This window comes from Hyperolius riggenbachi, chromosome 1 (assembly GCF_040937935.1).
Source record: "Hyperolius riggenbachi isolate aHypRig1 chromosome 1, aHypRig1.pri, whole genome shotgun sequence".
NCBI classification, from domain to species: domain Eukaryota; kingdom Metazoa; phylum Chordata; class Amphibia; order Anura; family Hyperoliidae; genus Hyperolius; species Hyperolius riggenbachi.
Window position 1 is genome coordinate 681,631,559 of NC_090646.1, and position 14,770 is coordinate 681,646,328.

A 14,770-nucleotide genomic window follows, 5' to 3' on the forward strand; every position below is an offset into this window, starting at 1 on the left:
ACACTGCTATTGCCTATAGAGCGCCCCCTAGTGACTGCAGCTCTGACCTAACAATGCTACTGCCTATAGAGCGCCCCTAGTGACTGCAGCTCTGGTCTAACACTGCTACAGCCTATAGAGCCCCCCTAGTGGCTGCAGCTCTGGCCTAACACTGCTACTGCCTATAGAGCGCCCTCCTAGTGGCTGCAGTTCTGGCCTAACACTGCTACTGCCTATACAGCATCCCCTAGTGGCTGCAGCTCTGGTCTAACACTGCTACTGCCTATAGAGCGCCCCCTAGTGGCTGCAGCTCTGGTCTAACACTGCTACTGCCTATAGAGCACCCCCTAGTGGCTGCAGCTCTGGCCTAATACTGCTACTGCCTATAAAGCAACCACTAGTGGCTGCAGCTCTGGCCTAACACTGCTACTGCCTATAGAGCACCCTCCTAGTGGCTGCAGTTCTGGTCTAACACTGCAACTTCCTATAGAGCGCCCCCTAGTGACTGCAGCTCTGGCCTAACTGCTACTGCCTATAGAGCACCCCCTAGTGGCTACAGCTCTGGCCTAACACTGCTACTGCCTATACAGCAACCCCTAGTGGCTGCAGCTCTGGCCTAACACTGCTACTGCCTATAGAGCGCCCCCTAGTGGCTGCAGCTCTGGTCTAGCAATGCTACTGCCTATAGAGCGCCCCCTAGTGGCTGCAGCTCTGGCCTAACAATGCTACTGCCTATAGAGCGCCCCCTAGTTACTGCAGCTCTGGCCTAACAATGCTACTGCCTATAGAGCACCCCTAGTGACTGCAGCTCTGGCCTAACACTGCTACTGCCTATAGAGCCCCCCTAGTGGCTGCAGCTCTGGCCTAACACTGCTACTGCCTATAGAGCGCCCCCTAGTGGCTGCAGCTCTGGCCTAACACTGCTACTGCCTATAGAGCTCCCCTAGTGGCTGCAGCTCTGGCCTAACACTGCTACTGCCTATAGAGCGCCCCCTAGTGACTGCAGCTCTGGCCCAACACTGCTACTGCCTATAGAGCGCCCTCCTAGTGGCTGCAGCTCTGGCCTAACACTGCTACTGCCTATAGAGCACCCCCTAGTGGCTGCAGCTCTGGCCTAACACTGCTACTGCCTAGAGAGCTCCCCCTAGTGGCTGCAGCTCTGGCCTAACACTGCTACTGCCTATGGAGCGCCCCCCTAGTGGCTGCAGCTCTAGCCTAACACTGCTACTGCCTATAGAGCCCCCTAGTGGCTGCAGCTCTGGCCTAACACTGCTACTGCCTATAGAGCCCCCTAGTGGCTGCAGCTCTGGCCTAACACTGCTACTGCCTATAGAGCTCCCCCTAGTGGCTGCAGCTCTGGCCTAACACTGCTACTGCCTATGGAGCGCCCCCCTAGTGGCTGCAGCTCTGGCCTAACACTGCTACTGCCTATAGAGCCCCCTAGTGGCTGCAGCTCTGGCCTAACACTGCTACTGCCTATAGAGTGCCCGCTAGTGGCTACAGCTCTGGCCTAACACTGCTACTGCCTATAGAGCGCGCCCTAGTGGCTGCAGCTCCGGCCTAACACTGCTACTGCCTATAGAGCGCCCCCTAATGGCTGCAGCTCTGGCCCAACACTGCTACTGCCTATAGAGCCCCCTAGTGGCTGCAGCTCTGGCCTATCACTGCTACTGCCTATAGAGCGCCCACTAGTGGCTGCAGCTCTGACCTAACACTGCTACTGCCTATAGAGCACCCCCTAGTGGCTGCAGCTCTGGCCTAACACTTCTACTGCCTATAGAGCGCCCCCTAGTGGCCGCAGCTCCGGCCTAACACTGCTACTGCCTATAGAGTGCCCCCCTAGTGGCTGCAGCTCTGGCCTAACACTTCTACTGCCTATAGAGCGCCCCTAGTGGCTGCAGCTCCGGCCTAACACTGCTACTGCCTATAGAGCGCCCCCTAGTGGCTGCAGCTCTGGCCTAACACTGCTACTGCCTATAGAGTGCCCCCCTAGTGGCTGCAGCTCTGACCTAACACTGCTACTGCCTATAGAGCACCCCCTAGTGGCTGCAGCTCTGGCCTAACACTTCCACTGCCTATAGAGCGCCCCCTAGTGGCCGCAGCTCCGGCCTAACACTGCTACTGCCTATAGAGTGCCCCCCTAGTGGCTGCAGCTCTGGCCTAACACTTCTACTGCCTATAGAGCGCCCCTAGTGGCTGCAGCTCCGGCCTAACACTGCTACTGCCTATAGAGCGCCCCCTAGTGGCTGCAGCTCTGGCCTAACACTGCTACTTCCTATAGAGCACCCCCTAGTGGCTGCAGCTCTGGCCTACCACTGCTACTGCCTATAGAGCTCCACCTAGTGGCTGCAGCTCTGGCCTAACAATGCTACTGCCTATAGAGCGCCCCCTAGTGGCTGCAGCTCTGGCCTAACACTGCTACTTCCTATAGAGCACCCCCTAGTGGCTGCAGCTCTGGCCTACCACTGCTACTGCCTATAGAGCTCCACCTAGTGGCTGCCACTCTAGCCTAACACTGCTATTGCCTATAGAGCGCCCCCTAGTGGCTGCAGCTCTGGTGCTTTGAGTCCCCCAGGAGAAAAGCGTGGTATAAATGTTGTGTGTCCTGTGTCCAAATTCCTCTGAAGGTAAGGGAATCCATACTCCACACACACAAGTCCAAGCAGTAGTATGCGCAGTGTGGATGCGCCCGTCTCCAGAAGTACTCAGGGATGTGAATACTTCTGAAGCTCAAGCAGTACCGGAGGCAGGTCAAGTCATGGAGGACAGTGGTGAAACGAGGGCAAGGAGCGAGGAAAGGGAAGCTTCTAAGGTATCCAGGACATTCCCTCTATGTAGGTATCTAGCCTGAAGAAAGTTTACTCACTTCAGGTTACTTTAATTACTTTTTTCCATGCATAGATGTAGTAAAGCCCTGCGTGATACTGGCACCTTCAGGGTCAGAGCTTCTATAGGGGTAAACTGGGTAATTGTCATTAGGCCCCAAAGTGCTGCTGGGGCCCCCAACTCTATTTTGATCCCCAGCAGTGTTGCCAACCTTTTACATTAGGTTTTACTGACAAAGATATAAAAAATTACAGACAAAGGATCATTTTTACTGACAAAAACCGCTGCGCGTAACTAGGTGCGCCGGGAAAAAAATGGGCGTGGTCACGTACCAGAACATGGGCGTGGTCATGGGTGGGGAAAAACATGACCTTAGCAGCGGTGTAAAAGGTCTGCCGGGTAAGTTTGTACTCTGCCGTAGTGTTTCCCCCTAAAATAAATGTAATCTGAAGACCAAAACATACACGTAATCTGTCAAAGGTTCCCCAAAATAGACATAATCTGGCAGCGGTTAACCAAAATACGCATAATCTAGCAGCGGATCACCTAAAATACACGTACCACCCAAAATACATGTAATCTGGCAGCAGTGGTTCCCCCAAACATACACAAGCTGGCAGCGGTTCCCGGACCGCAGTTCCCTAAAATACATGTATTTTGGGGAACAGCTGCCAGATTATGTGTATATTAGGGAACTGCGGTTCGGGAACCGCTGCCAGCTTGTGTATTTTGGGAGAACCACTGCAACCAGACTAAAATTCGTAGCCAGGTCTATAGGTGTCCCCAGTATAGGCAGCCAGGTCTACCGGTGTCCCCATTTTAGGTAGCCAAGTCTATAGGTGTCCCTATAGGTAGCCAGGTCTATAGGTGTCCCCAGTTTAGGTAGCCTGCGGGAAGTGGAAGGGGGAGCAGCAAGCACAACAGTGGGGAAGGGGGTCAACTTCCCACCTTCCCTCACCTGGGGCTCCCCTTTCCTTACTCCACCCTCCAGAATTTAGCATTGTGGCAAGAGACGGCCGGGGAACGACTTACCTCTGCCTTGCTCTAGGTGCGGGAGGGAGCTCTGCATGCCGCTGCTCTGGTCTACTCAGTCACTCGTCTACTAAGTCCCCGCCTGCTGCCAGCCACAATACTACATTATGGAGGGGGGGGGGGGGGGGAGTCAGCTCCCCTTCCCCGCTGCTTCTCTTTCACTGCGCTGCCACCCCTCCATTTATGGATGCTGCTGAAATCCTTACAGAATTCACATGCAGCTAATTTACAGTTGACAACGCAAATCCCCGTTCCCCTGCAGAAATATTGGCAGTGTAGTGACTCACCTGTCCTGGCTCCTCAATTAGTCTGCACGCTCATCTTATCCCTGCTGGCCTATTTTCAGTTATCCGGTGGCATATTATTACGTAATAACATGTGGCGGATCATGGAGGAGAGGCACCCCTGTGAGGATGAAGAGGTCATTGAAAGGACTAATGGAAGCGCATGTTGGACAGGACAGACTTCGTTATTCTGACAAAAAAAAATATCTCTGCATTGGTCCCAGGGCCCAAAATGGAGGGGAGGGGGGAAGGTGGCAGCCAGCTTGGGGAGGGGGCATTATAAAAAATAAACGGCCCATTGGGGGGTGGTCCCAGGGTCAGTAGGACCCTCTGGATTAATTTGTCCCTCCACCCAGCAGTATAAATGAAGGAACCCGTGCATCTCTCACCTTTCCAGCAATGTGAATCCTCCTCTCACCGCTCCCTGTTTCAGCCGACGATGTGAGGAAGTGGAGGTGAGGGAGCATGCACTAGAGGTCTGTGCGGGTCCAATATTTCAGACCAGCACCTGCAGCCCGCTACCCCCACCTGACCCGCAACCCACTTTCAGATGAATGTGATACCTGCACATGCAGACCCGCTACCCACACCCTCTTTTTCCATTTTCTTCTAAAGTACACATTTAAAGAAACATTGGGGAGCTGTAAAGTAAATAAAACCGATTTTTATACACAAGCCAAAGAAGTGTTTTAATGATTTTTTTTTCTTTTCTACTCTTATTTAAATCAATAAACACAGAGAAGTAACAGTCCTGCTCAAACAACAAATAGCAGAGCAGAGCACCCACATCTCCGTCCCTGTATGCTGTAGGCTACTCCCCATCTACACTACATCTAGTGGAAGTGCCCCCCCCCCCCCCGACACTGCAATGCACACTGGGAAATGCAGTACATTCATGTAATCAAAGGAGGTGTAGGCCCATTAATGTACTACATCTCCCAGCATGCATTGTGGTGGCCAGGGTGACACTTCCACCGCTGCAGCTATGAGCTGCAAGGAATAGACACTGCATCCAGGCTCATATAAACATTTTCAGATTTAACCTCCTTGCCGGTCTAATTAATCCGGCAAGGAGGCAGCGCAGAACTTTTTTTTTATTTCTTTTTTTTTAAAATCATGTAGCGAGCCCAGGGCTCGCTACATGATAGCCGCTGAGCGGCGGCATCCCTCCACCCACTCCGATCGCCTTCGGCGATCAGAGTAAGCAGGAAATCCCGTTCAGAACGGGATTTCCTGCAGGGATTCCCCGGTCGCCATGACGATGGGGCGGGATGACGTCACCAACGTCATGGACGTCGGGACGTCACAGGGAATCCCGATCCGCCCCTCAGCGCTGCCTGGCACTGATTGGCCAGGCTGCGCAGGGGCCTGGGGCGGGGGGCTTGGCGCGGTAGGTAGCGGTGAATTGGCGGCGGCGATTGCGTATTACACGCAGCTAGCAAAGTGCTAGCTGCGTGTAGGAAAAAAAAATTATGCAAATCGGCCCAGCGGGGCCTGAGAAATCTTCCTGCGCAGGTTACCCCGAGCTGAGCTCGGGATAACTGGCAAGGAGGTTAAGGGTGCATATACACACACAAGGCTTGATTCACAAAGCTGTGCTAACAGTTAGCACGCTGGTGAAAAGCCCCTTATCATGCCTAAACTCAGTTTAGGCGTGATAAGTTTAGGCATGGTGGGCCTGATTCACAAAGCGGTGCAAACTGTTTTGCACGGGTGTGCTAAACAGTTAGCACGTGAAGTGCCTTTCGTGGACTTTTGCGCGCGCAAAGTCCGCGAACGACACTTCACGTGCTAACTGTTGTTTGCACCACTTTGTGAATCAGGCCCGATAAGTTTAGGCGTGACAAGTTTAGGCGTGATAAGTTTAGGTGTGATAAGTTTAGGCGTGATAAGTTTAGGCATGACAAGTTTAGGCGTGATAAGTTTAGGCGTGATAAGTTTAGGCATGACAAGTTTAGGTGTGATAAGTTTAGGCATGATAAGTTTAGGCGTGATAAGTTTAGGCGTGATAAGTTTAGGCATGATAAGTTTAGGCGTGATAAGTTTAGGCGTGATAAGTTTAAGCACCAACTGGGTTAGCACCGCAGTGCACAGCTGATAAAAAGTTTTGCGCTAGCAAAGTCTGGTAAACCTCGCATAGAGTGTAATGGCGCTGCTTTGCACGCGGGACTTTGCGCACTATCTAAACTTATCGTGCCTAAACTTATCACGCCTAAACTTATCACGCCTAAACTGGCTTTTCACCAGCGTGGTGCAATGGTTATCACGCCTAAAGTCTTTTACTGGGTTAGCACCGCTTTGTGAATCGAGCCCACAATCTTCATCCTCCATGTAGTATGAGGGTCAATCAAAATCGGCCACTCAAAAGTGTGTGTGTGTACAGTGTATGTGTGTTTACACAGTGTGTGTGTGTGTGTGTGTGTGTGTGTGTGTGTACAGTGTATGTGTGTTTACACAGTGTGTGTGTGTGTGTGTGTGTGTGTGTGTGTGTACAGTGTGTGTGTGCAGTGTGTGTGTGCGTGTGTGTGTGTGTGTACAGTGTGTGTGTGCAGTGTGTGTGTGTGTGTGTGTGTGTGTGTGTGTGTGTGTGTGTGTGTGTGTGTGTACAGTGTGTGTGTGTGTGTGTGTGTGTGTGTGTGTGTGTGTGTGTGTGTACAGTGTGTGTGTGTGTGTGTGTGTGTGTGTGTGTGGTGTGTGTGTGTGTGTGTGTGTGTACAGTGTATGTGTGTTTACACAGTGTGTGTGTGTGTGTGTGTGTGTGTGTGTGTGTGTGTGTACAGTGTGTGTGTGCAGTGTGTGTGTGTGTGTGTGTGTGCAGTGTGTGTGTGCAGTGTGTGTGTGTGTGTGTGTGTGTGTGTGTGTACAGTGTGTGTGTGTGTGTGTGTGTGTGTGTGTGTGTGTACAGTGTGCGTGTGTGTGTACAGTGTGTGTGTGTGTGTGTGTACAGTGTGTGTGTATGTACAGTGTGTGTGTGTGTGTACAGTGTGTGTGTGTACAGTGTGTGTGTGTGTACAGTGTGTGTGTGTGTGTACAGTGTGTGTGTATGTACAGTGTGTGTGTGTGTACAGTGTGTGTGTGTGTGTACAGTGTGTGTGTGTGTGTGTACAGTGTGTGTGTGTGTCTAGTGTGTCTGTGTGTGTACGTGTGTGTATGTGTGTGTGTGTGTCTAGTGTGTCTGTGTGTGTGTGTATCTGTGTGTGTGTGTAGTGTGTGTGTGTGTGTGTGTGTAGTGTATATGTACAGTGTGTGTGTACAGTGTGTATGTGTGTAGTGTGTGTGTGTACAGTGTGTGTGTGTGTGTGTGTGTGTATGTGTGTGTACAGTGTGTGTCTGTGTGTGTACAGTGGTGTCTGTGTGTGTACAGTGGTGTGTGTGTGTGTACAGTGGTGTGTGTGTGTGTACAGTGTATGTGTGTGTGTGTGTGTACAGTGGTGTGTGTGTGTGTGTGTACAGTGTATGTGTGTGTGCATGTGTGTGTGTACAGTTTGTGTGTATGTGTGTGTACAGTGGTGTGTGTGTGTGTGTGTACAGTGGTGTGTGTGTGTGTGTACAGTGTATGTGTGTATGCGTGTGTACAGTGTGTGTGTATGTGTGTGTACAGTGTGTGTCTGTGTGTGTGTGTACAGTGGTGTGTGTGTGTGTGTGTGTACAGTGTATGTGTGTGTGTGTATGTGTGTGTATGTGTGTATGTGTGTGTATGTGTGTATGTATGCGTGTGTACAGTGTGTGTCTGTGTGTGTGTGTACAGTGGTGTGTGTGTTTGTGTACAGTGTATGTGTGTGTGTATATGTGTGTGTGTACAGTTTGTGTGTATGTGTGTGTACAGTGGTGTGTGTGTGTGTACAGTGTATGTGTGTATGCGTGTGTACAGTGTGTGTGTATGTGTATGTGTGTGTACAGTGTGTGTCTGTGTGTGTGTGTGTACAGTGGTGTGTGTGTGTGTACAGTGTATGTGTGTGTGTATGTGTGTGTACAGTGGTGTGTGTGTGTGTACAGTGGTGTGTGTGTGTGTACAGTGTATGTGTGTGTGTACAGTGGTGTGTGTGTGTGTGTGTGTACAGTGTGTGTCTGTGTGTGTGTGTACAGTGGTGTGTGTGTGTACAGTGTATGTGTGTGTGTATGTGTGTGTACAGTGGTGTGTGTGTATGTGTGTGTACAGTGTGTGTCTGTGTGTGTGTGTACAGTGGTGTGTGTGTGTGTGTACAGTGTATGTGTGTGTGTATGTGTGTGTACAGTGGTGTGTGTGTGTGTGTGTGTGTACAGTGTATGTGTGTATGCGTGTGTACAGTGTGTGTGTATGTGTGTGTGTATGTGTGTGTACAGTGGTGTGTGTGTGTGTACAGTGTATGTGTGTGTGTGTGTGTGTGTGTACAGTGGTGTGTGTGTATGTGTGTGTACAGTGTGTGTCTGTGTGTGTGTGTACAGTGGTGTGTGTGTGTGTACAGTGTATGTGTGTGTGTATGTGTGTGTACAGTGGTGTGTGTGTGTACAGTGTATGTGTATGTGTGTGTACAGTGGTGTGTGTGTGTGTGTACAGTGTGTACAGTGGTGTGTGTGTGTGTACAGTGGTGTGTGTGTGTGTGTGTACAGTGTGTACAGTGGTGTGTGTGTGTGTACAGTGGTGTGTGTGTGTGTGTGTGTACAGTGTATGTGTGTATGCGTGTGTACAGTGTGTGTGTATGTGTGTGTGTGTGAGAGAGCTACTGCTGAATGACGGTGCTTGGCCAATCTACCTGTACAACAATGTGTAGGCTTGAGAAGAGATTTTGTTATGCGCCAAAATGATCTTGTCTTGTAACGATGTGGATACGAGTGTTAGGTGGACTCGGCTTTGCGTCGTGTGGCTGTAACGACCATGAGCAAATTGAGTAGGTAATCTCTCATACTACATGGGAGATGTAAAATTGGGAGATAATTGGCCAATCCAAATTGGATGTGTATATACACCCTACATTATCTTTTCTTCATTATAGTAGCTCAACAGCAAAATAAACGGTAATTCATTAAAGGGACTCTGAGCAGTACTTTAAATAAAAAATTTCACTTACCTGGGGCTTCCTCCAGCCCACCGTAGGCCACGAGGTTCCCCGGCGTCCTCCTGGCTCCTCTCCGGGGTCCCGCTGGTCGGAGAGGAGCCAGGAGGACGCCGGGGGACCTCGTGGCCTATGGTGGGCTGGAGGAAGCCCCAGATAAGTGAAATTTTTTATTTAAAGTACTGCTCAAGGTCCCTTTAAGAAAAGGGCTTTTAAACAGGGAGAACAAATATACTGTATATGTGCACCTACTCAGGACTTACCAATCAGAATCAAAGTTAAGTGGAGCAGATTTATGACAACCAAAAGAAAAGAAAAAGCAGCACAAACATCAATTGTTTCACTTTTGTGATGCATTTCCCTCTATTTTGCATGCACTTGTCTTAATAAATCTGCCCTATTGTCTTGTATCTGTCTGATAATAAAATCCTGTATTTAAAGAGACTCTGAAGTGAGAATAAATCTCGCTTCAGAGCTCATAGTTAGCAGGGGCATGTGTGCCCCTGCTAAACCGCCGCTATCGCGCCGCTAAACGGGGGTCCCTTCACCCCCAAACCCACCCCCACAAAACTTGGTCGTAAACTTGGTCGTGAAATTTTTTCTTCCTGGAGGCAGGGCTAACGGCTGCAGCCCTGCCTCTAGTCGCGTCTATCAGACGCGCATCGCCGCCTCTCCCCCGCCCTTCTCAGTGAAGGAAGACTGAGAGGGGCGGGGGAGAAGTGGAGATACGCGCTGACAGACGCGCGTGGGGCAGAGCTGCGGCGGTTAGCCCTGTCCCAATGCGGAAGCGCTCCCCGGCTGCACGGAGGGGATTTGGGGATGAAGGGACCCCCGTTAAGCCGCGGGATAGCGGCGTTTTAGCAGGGGCACTCAAGTATGAGGTCTGAAACGAGATTTATTCTCGCTTTAGACTCTCTTTAATGATTTTTGTCACGTGCCTGTGTGTGCTAGATGGCTGTGGATGCAGCTACACTGTCTGCAGATCTTGTCCCATGAGGCCTGTGCTTCTCTGTCTGCCATGTGCTTCTCTGTCTGCCATGTGCTTCTCTGCCCGCCATGTGCTCCTGTGCCTCCATACCTGTGTGTGCTAGATGGCTGTGGATGCAGCAGCACTGTCTGTCAGCAGATCTTGTCACATGTGGCATGTGCTTCTCTGTCTGCCATGTGCATCTCTGCCTGCCATGTGCTCCTGTGCCTTCATATCTGTGTGTGCTAGATGGCTGTGGATGCAGCTACACTGTCTACAGATCTTGTCCCAGGAGGCATGTGCTTCTCTATCTGCCATGTGCTGCTCTGCCTCCTCCCTCCAGCTTTAGAGAACATGCCAGAACATTCTCTAGCTCTTGTCCTATCACATATCCCCAGTCACTAACAGACAGAGCTTTCCTATGACACCTTTTCCTCTAACAGAGCACGCCCCAGTGATTTCTGGCCATCTATGAAAATCACGTCTTCAATCTCACACTGGCATATTCCCAGTTATATGCACTGGTATGGGGGGAGGGGAGGTCTCAGCTCGAGTGCAGGGAGGAGTCGGCTGGCATTAACATCCTGCCGACTGCATCACGCCGATGGGCGTGGCCGCAGAGGCAGCCACAGGACCGCCTAACGCCGATTGGCGTAAAGTCCTGGGGCCAGCTAATGCAGGAGATTGCGCGCAGAATGCGCACGCATCTCCTGCTTGGGGGGCGGAGCTCCACCCCGACTTCAGTCTCCGAGCGGCAATGGCCGCTCGGGAGACTGTTAGATGCTGTGATTGCCTTCTATTTACATGTACAGCGATGCGATCGGCAGCAGCGCTGTACTGGGGATAGCCGTGTGACACGCTGTCCCCCTGGGACACTGGAGAGCGATCGGCTCTGATAGGCAGAAGCCTATGACAGCCGATCGCCATGACTGGCCTGCTGTGGGGAGGGATGGAGGGAAAATATTTAAAGAGACATTTTTTATTAAAAAAAAAAAATATTTGTCTAAACAAAAATACACATGGGGGAGCGATCAGACCCCACCAACAGAGAGCTCTGTTGGTGGGTATAAAAGGAGGGGGGGGTCACTTATGTGCTGTGTTGTGCGGCCCTGCAGCTTGGCCTTAAAGCTGCAGTGGCCTATTTTACTAAAAATGGTCTGGTCACTAGGGGGGTTTAGCACTGTGGTCATCAAGAGGTTAAAGATGAGAAGCAGTGAGCAAAAAAGTATTCTGGTGCCAGCATTAATCTCAGATTGTTGGAAGGCAAAAGATACAACATTGTCTTATGCTCGCTTTGACTACCTGAATCTATTTGGGTACCTGCACCTGACCCGCATTTCTGGTAACCCGCGGGTACCCGACCCGATGCAGGCCTCTAGCAGGCACAGCGCTGGAGAGATGCACGGCTTCCGCTATGTGATACTCTGCATTCTGCTGGGCGGGGAGAACGTAGGATGAGGGGGCCAGTAAGGCCCCGTTCACACTTGCGTTTTGCCATGCAAACGGACCGGATCCTGATCGGATCCTGATCGGATCAGGACCTGATCCGGATCCAGTCCGTTTGCATCAGGCATGCATCAGGCTGCCATCCGGATCCGTGGGCAAAAAATAGCGAAATTTTAAGGAAAAAAATGTTGGGGTCAGCAGAAGGTGCACCTGGTGCACGTGTAGAATCAGGTTCCACCGCTGTAGGCCTCACCTCCACCTCCGACATTCTGCCAAACAGCTCCAGCACGTCTGTCACTGCTGCTCCATTCCAGACATGCTTGGCCCATGTGTCCCCATCCGAAATGGCCGCTTGGATACGCATAGGAAGTGGGGTAGAACATCAGGTTTTTGTAGGCAGTGTGTTCTGTGCCTTCCGTTTCCCATTGGTCTCTGTGTTCCGGATGGTGCTGTCAGGCTCAGGTCCGGCTCCGGTCCGGGTGCGTGGGCCGGAGATCCGGACCCAAAAAATAGCGCATGTTGGAAAAGAGTCCGGATCTGATCCGGCTCCGGTACGTACGGAACGGACACGTGTGAACGTCCGCATAGACTTTACATTGCTATGCGGAACGTACGTTCCGTTTGTACAGTATGCGGTCCGGATCAGATCCGGAAAATCCGGATAGCGAACGCTAATGTGAACCGGGCACCAACAGGAAAGTTGAATTAGGAAGACATGGGGGCAGCCCAGCACCCGGGTAGCTGCCAGTACTGGGAGAGGGGAGGTGGGGTCACCAAACACCAGGGAACTGCATAGGAGATGCGCAGCATGCAATGCTGAGGCATGGCTAATAGTGTGGCAGGGGCAGGCTGGAGGAATGTGAGGGCCCCATTGCAAGCAGAACCGACCCTGTAGACCTTCTAATAAATACATAGTTGTGTATATACAGCAGTTACCTGCAGAGCTGGTGAGGATCTCCCTTCTGTCTGCCTGGAGCCTCTAATTCCTCTGCTGCCCTGATCCAGCCTGGGGTGCAGCTCAGATGGCAACAACTTCAGCAGCTTCGCACCAAAACTTCAGTAGCTTCGATCACACGCAGCTCCTTCCACGTGCCTCCAGCCTCAGCGCGTACAGGGCGTGATATGCATCACACTGCCATCTTGTGGCTGAAAAGCATAACGGCTGCAAGTTTTAACATTGAGCAAAACAAGCTTCAGTGTTTAGTTGAGGAAATAGGAGTCACTGTCCTCTTGTGATTAAATAGCCTATGGCAGCTCCAGTAGTAAAATACGTATCAATTCACCATTTCATTAAATAATCTTTATATTGCCACATCCATAGGGAATATAATTTACTTCCTAAGTTCTTCATAGCATGACCCCATAATTTATACATCCATTTTAAAGCTAATGAAATCTCTACTAAAAAAACAAACAAAAAAAACAGATATTTACCGAAGGAGAGGGAAGGCTCTGGGTCCTATAGAACCTCCCCTCTCCCGGTGCTGTCATTCCCATCTTTGGGAACCCGAGTTCTCCCGAACAGACATGCTCAAATTCTACCCGGGAGACATCCGGATAGCCGTTATCCGGATATCTCCCAGGAATTCTGTGCGGGGGGGGTCAATCTTACCTGAATGACGTCTTCTTCGGGTCCGTACGCCTCGCCTCCCACCATGCGCTCCAAGCGCCGCATTCGCCGGTCACGTAACTACAAACACTTCCTCCTTCCGGGTTGAAGAAGGAAGTGTTTGTGTCACGTGAGCGGCGAATGCGGCGCTTGGAATGCATGGTGGGAGGCGAGGCGTACGGACCCGAAGAAGACGTCATTCAGGTAAGATTGACAACCCCCCCTCCCCCGCACAGAGTTCCTGGGAGATATCCGGATAGCAGCTATCCAGATGTCTCCCGGGTAGAATTTGAGCATCACTGCTCCTGAAGACTTTACGAAGTCACCTTCTCCTGGCGGAAGGAGCAGTATTTGACAAAATTTGTGAAATTACATAGAAAACATTGGACACATAATCCAATTTTCTGTCCGATTGATGGGTCAAATCGAACATTTCTGACAAGTCCGATCAAATTTACGTTTTTATGAACTATTTTCTGAAAATGAATGGTGTTTACCAGACATAGAGGGTTAAGGTATAGGACTTGGGGGTTGATTTACTATAACAAATAGCATGCCTTATCAGAGTTAACATGCCCTGTCAGAGTTAAAGTGCCTTATTAGAGTAGCATAGTGAGCGCTACAAACTTATGCCTGCTAATTGGCAGTGACGAGAGCTCCACTCGTCCTGCCCTGAGCCCCTGTGGGTCCAATCACTTTAAAGGACATTATTTCCGCACTTTGATTGTCCTAATAGACTGTCTGTCACGCGACAGGAAACATGACAGGCAGCCTATTGGGCCAATCAAAGTGCGGGGATAATGTACTTTAAAGTGATTGGACTCGCAGGGGTTCAGGGAAGGACGAGTGGAGCTCTTGCCATTGCCAATTAGCAGGCATAAGTTTGTATCACTCGCTATGCTACTCTAATAAGGCATGTTAACTTTGATAAGGCACGCTATTTGTTATAGTGAATCAACCCCAATAGGTGATGAGCTGGAAAAATGATGGTCAGTAGCCAAAGTGAGAGAGTATTTTTGCCTTAACCACTTGAGGACCACAATCTTTTCACCCCTTAAATCTAATGGGTACCGTTTTAAAAATAAAAAAGTCAGATACTCACCTAAGGAGAGGGAAGGCTCGGTCCTAATGAGCCTTCCCTCTCCTCTCCCGGTGCCCGGTCCCGCGCATTATCCCCCGTAGCAGGATTCCACCAGTTCGGTCAAATACTGCCACTTCCGCCGTCGAAGGGAGGTTTCGGAAGTCTTCGGGAGCACTCGGACACCCGAAGACGGGCCGCTCCATATTACTATTTTGGCTAAGAACGCGAAGAATCACTCGCGTTCCCATGCCTGTCGGGTCCTGACAGCGAAACCGGAAGTGGTCGCCGGCAGGGATGGGAGGATCAGAGAGACACGGCGAGGGCACCGATCAGCTGCAGGGGGCTGAGGGAAGCCCCAGGTGAGTAAAACTCATTTTTTTTAGCGACCTAAGGGCCTCTTTAAGGACCAGAGCTTTTTGTTTCTATTCAGACCACTGCAGCTTTAATGGTTTATTGCTCGGTCATGCAACCTACCATCTAAATTAATTTTACGTCCTTTTCTTGTCACTAATA

The 14,770-nt window shown here is 50.7% G+C and overlaps 1 protein-coding gene across 1 annotated transcript in view; it reads right to left on the reverse strand.

Annotated features, from left to right (window-relative positions):
* Positions 1-12,594, reverse strand: part of LOC137544555 (protein NLRC5-like) — a 302,732-nt gene extending 290,138 nt beyond the window's left edge. Inside the window, exon 1 of the mRNA XM_068265657.1 lies at positions 12,504-12,594. The gene's annotated coding sequence lies outside the window, so the exon portion shown is untranslated. The remainder of the gene's footprint in view (positions 1-12,503) is intronic.
* Between the last annotated feature and the right edge of the window lie 2,176 nt (positions 12,595-14,770).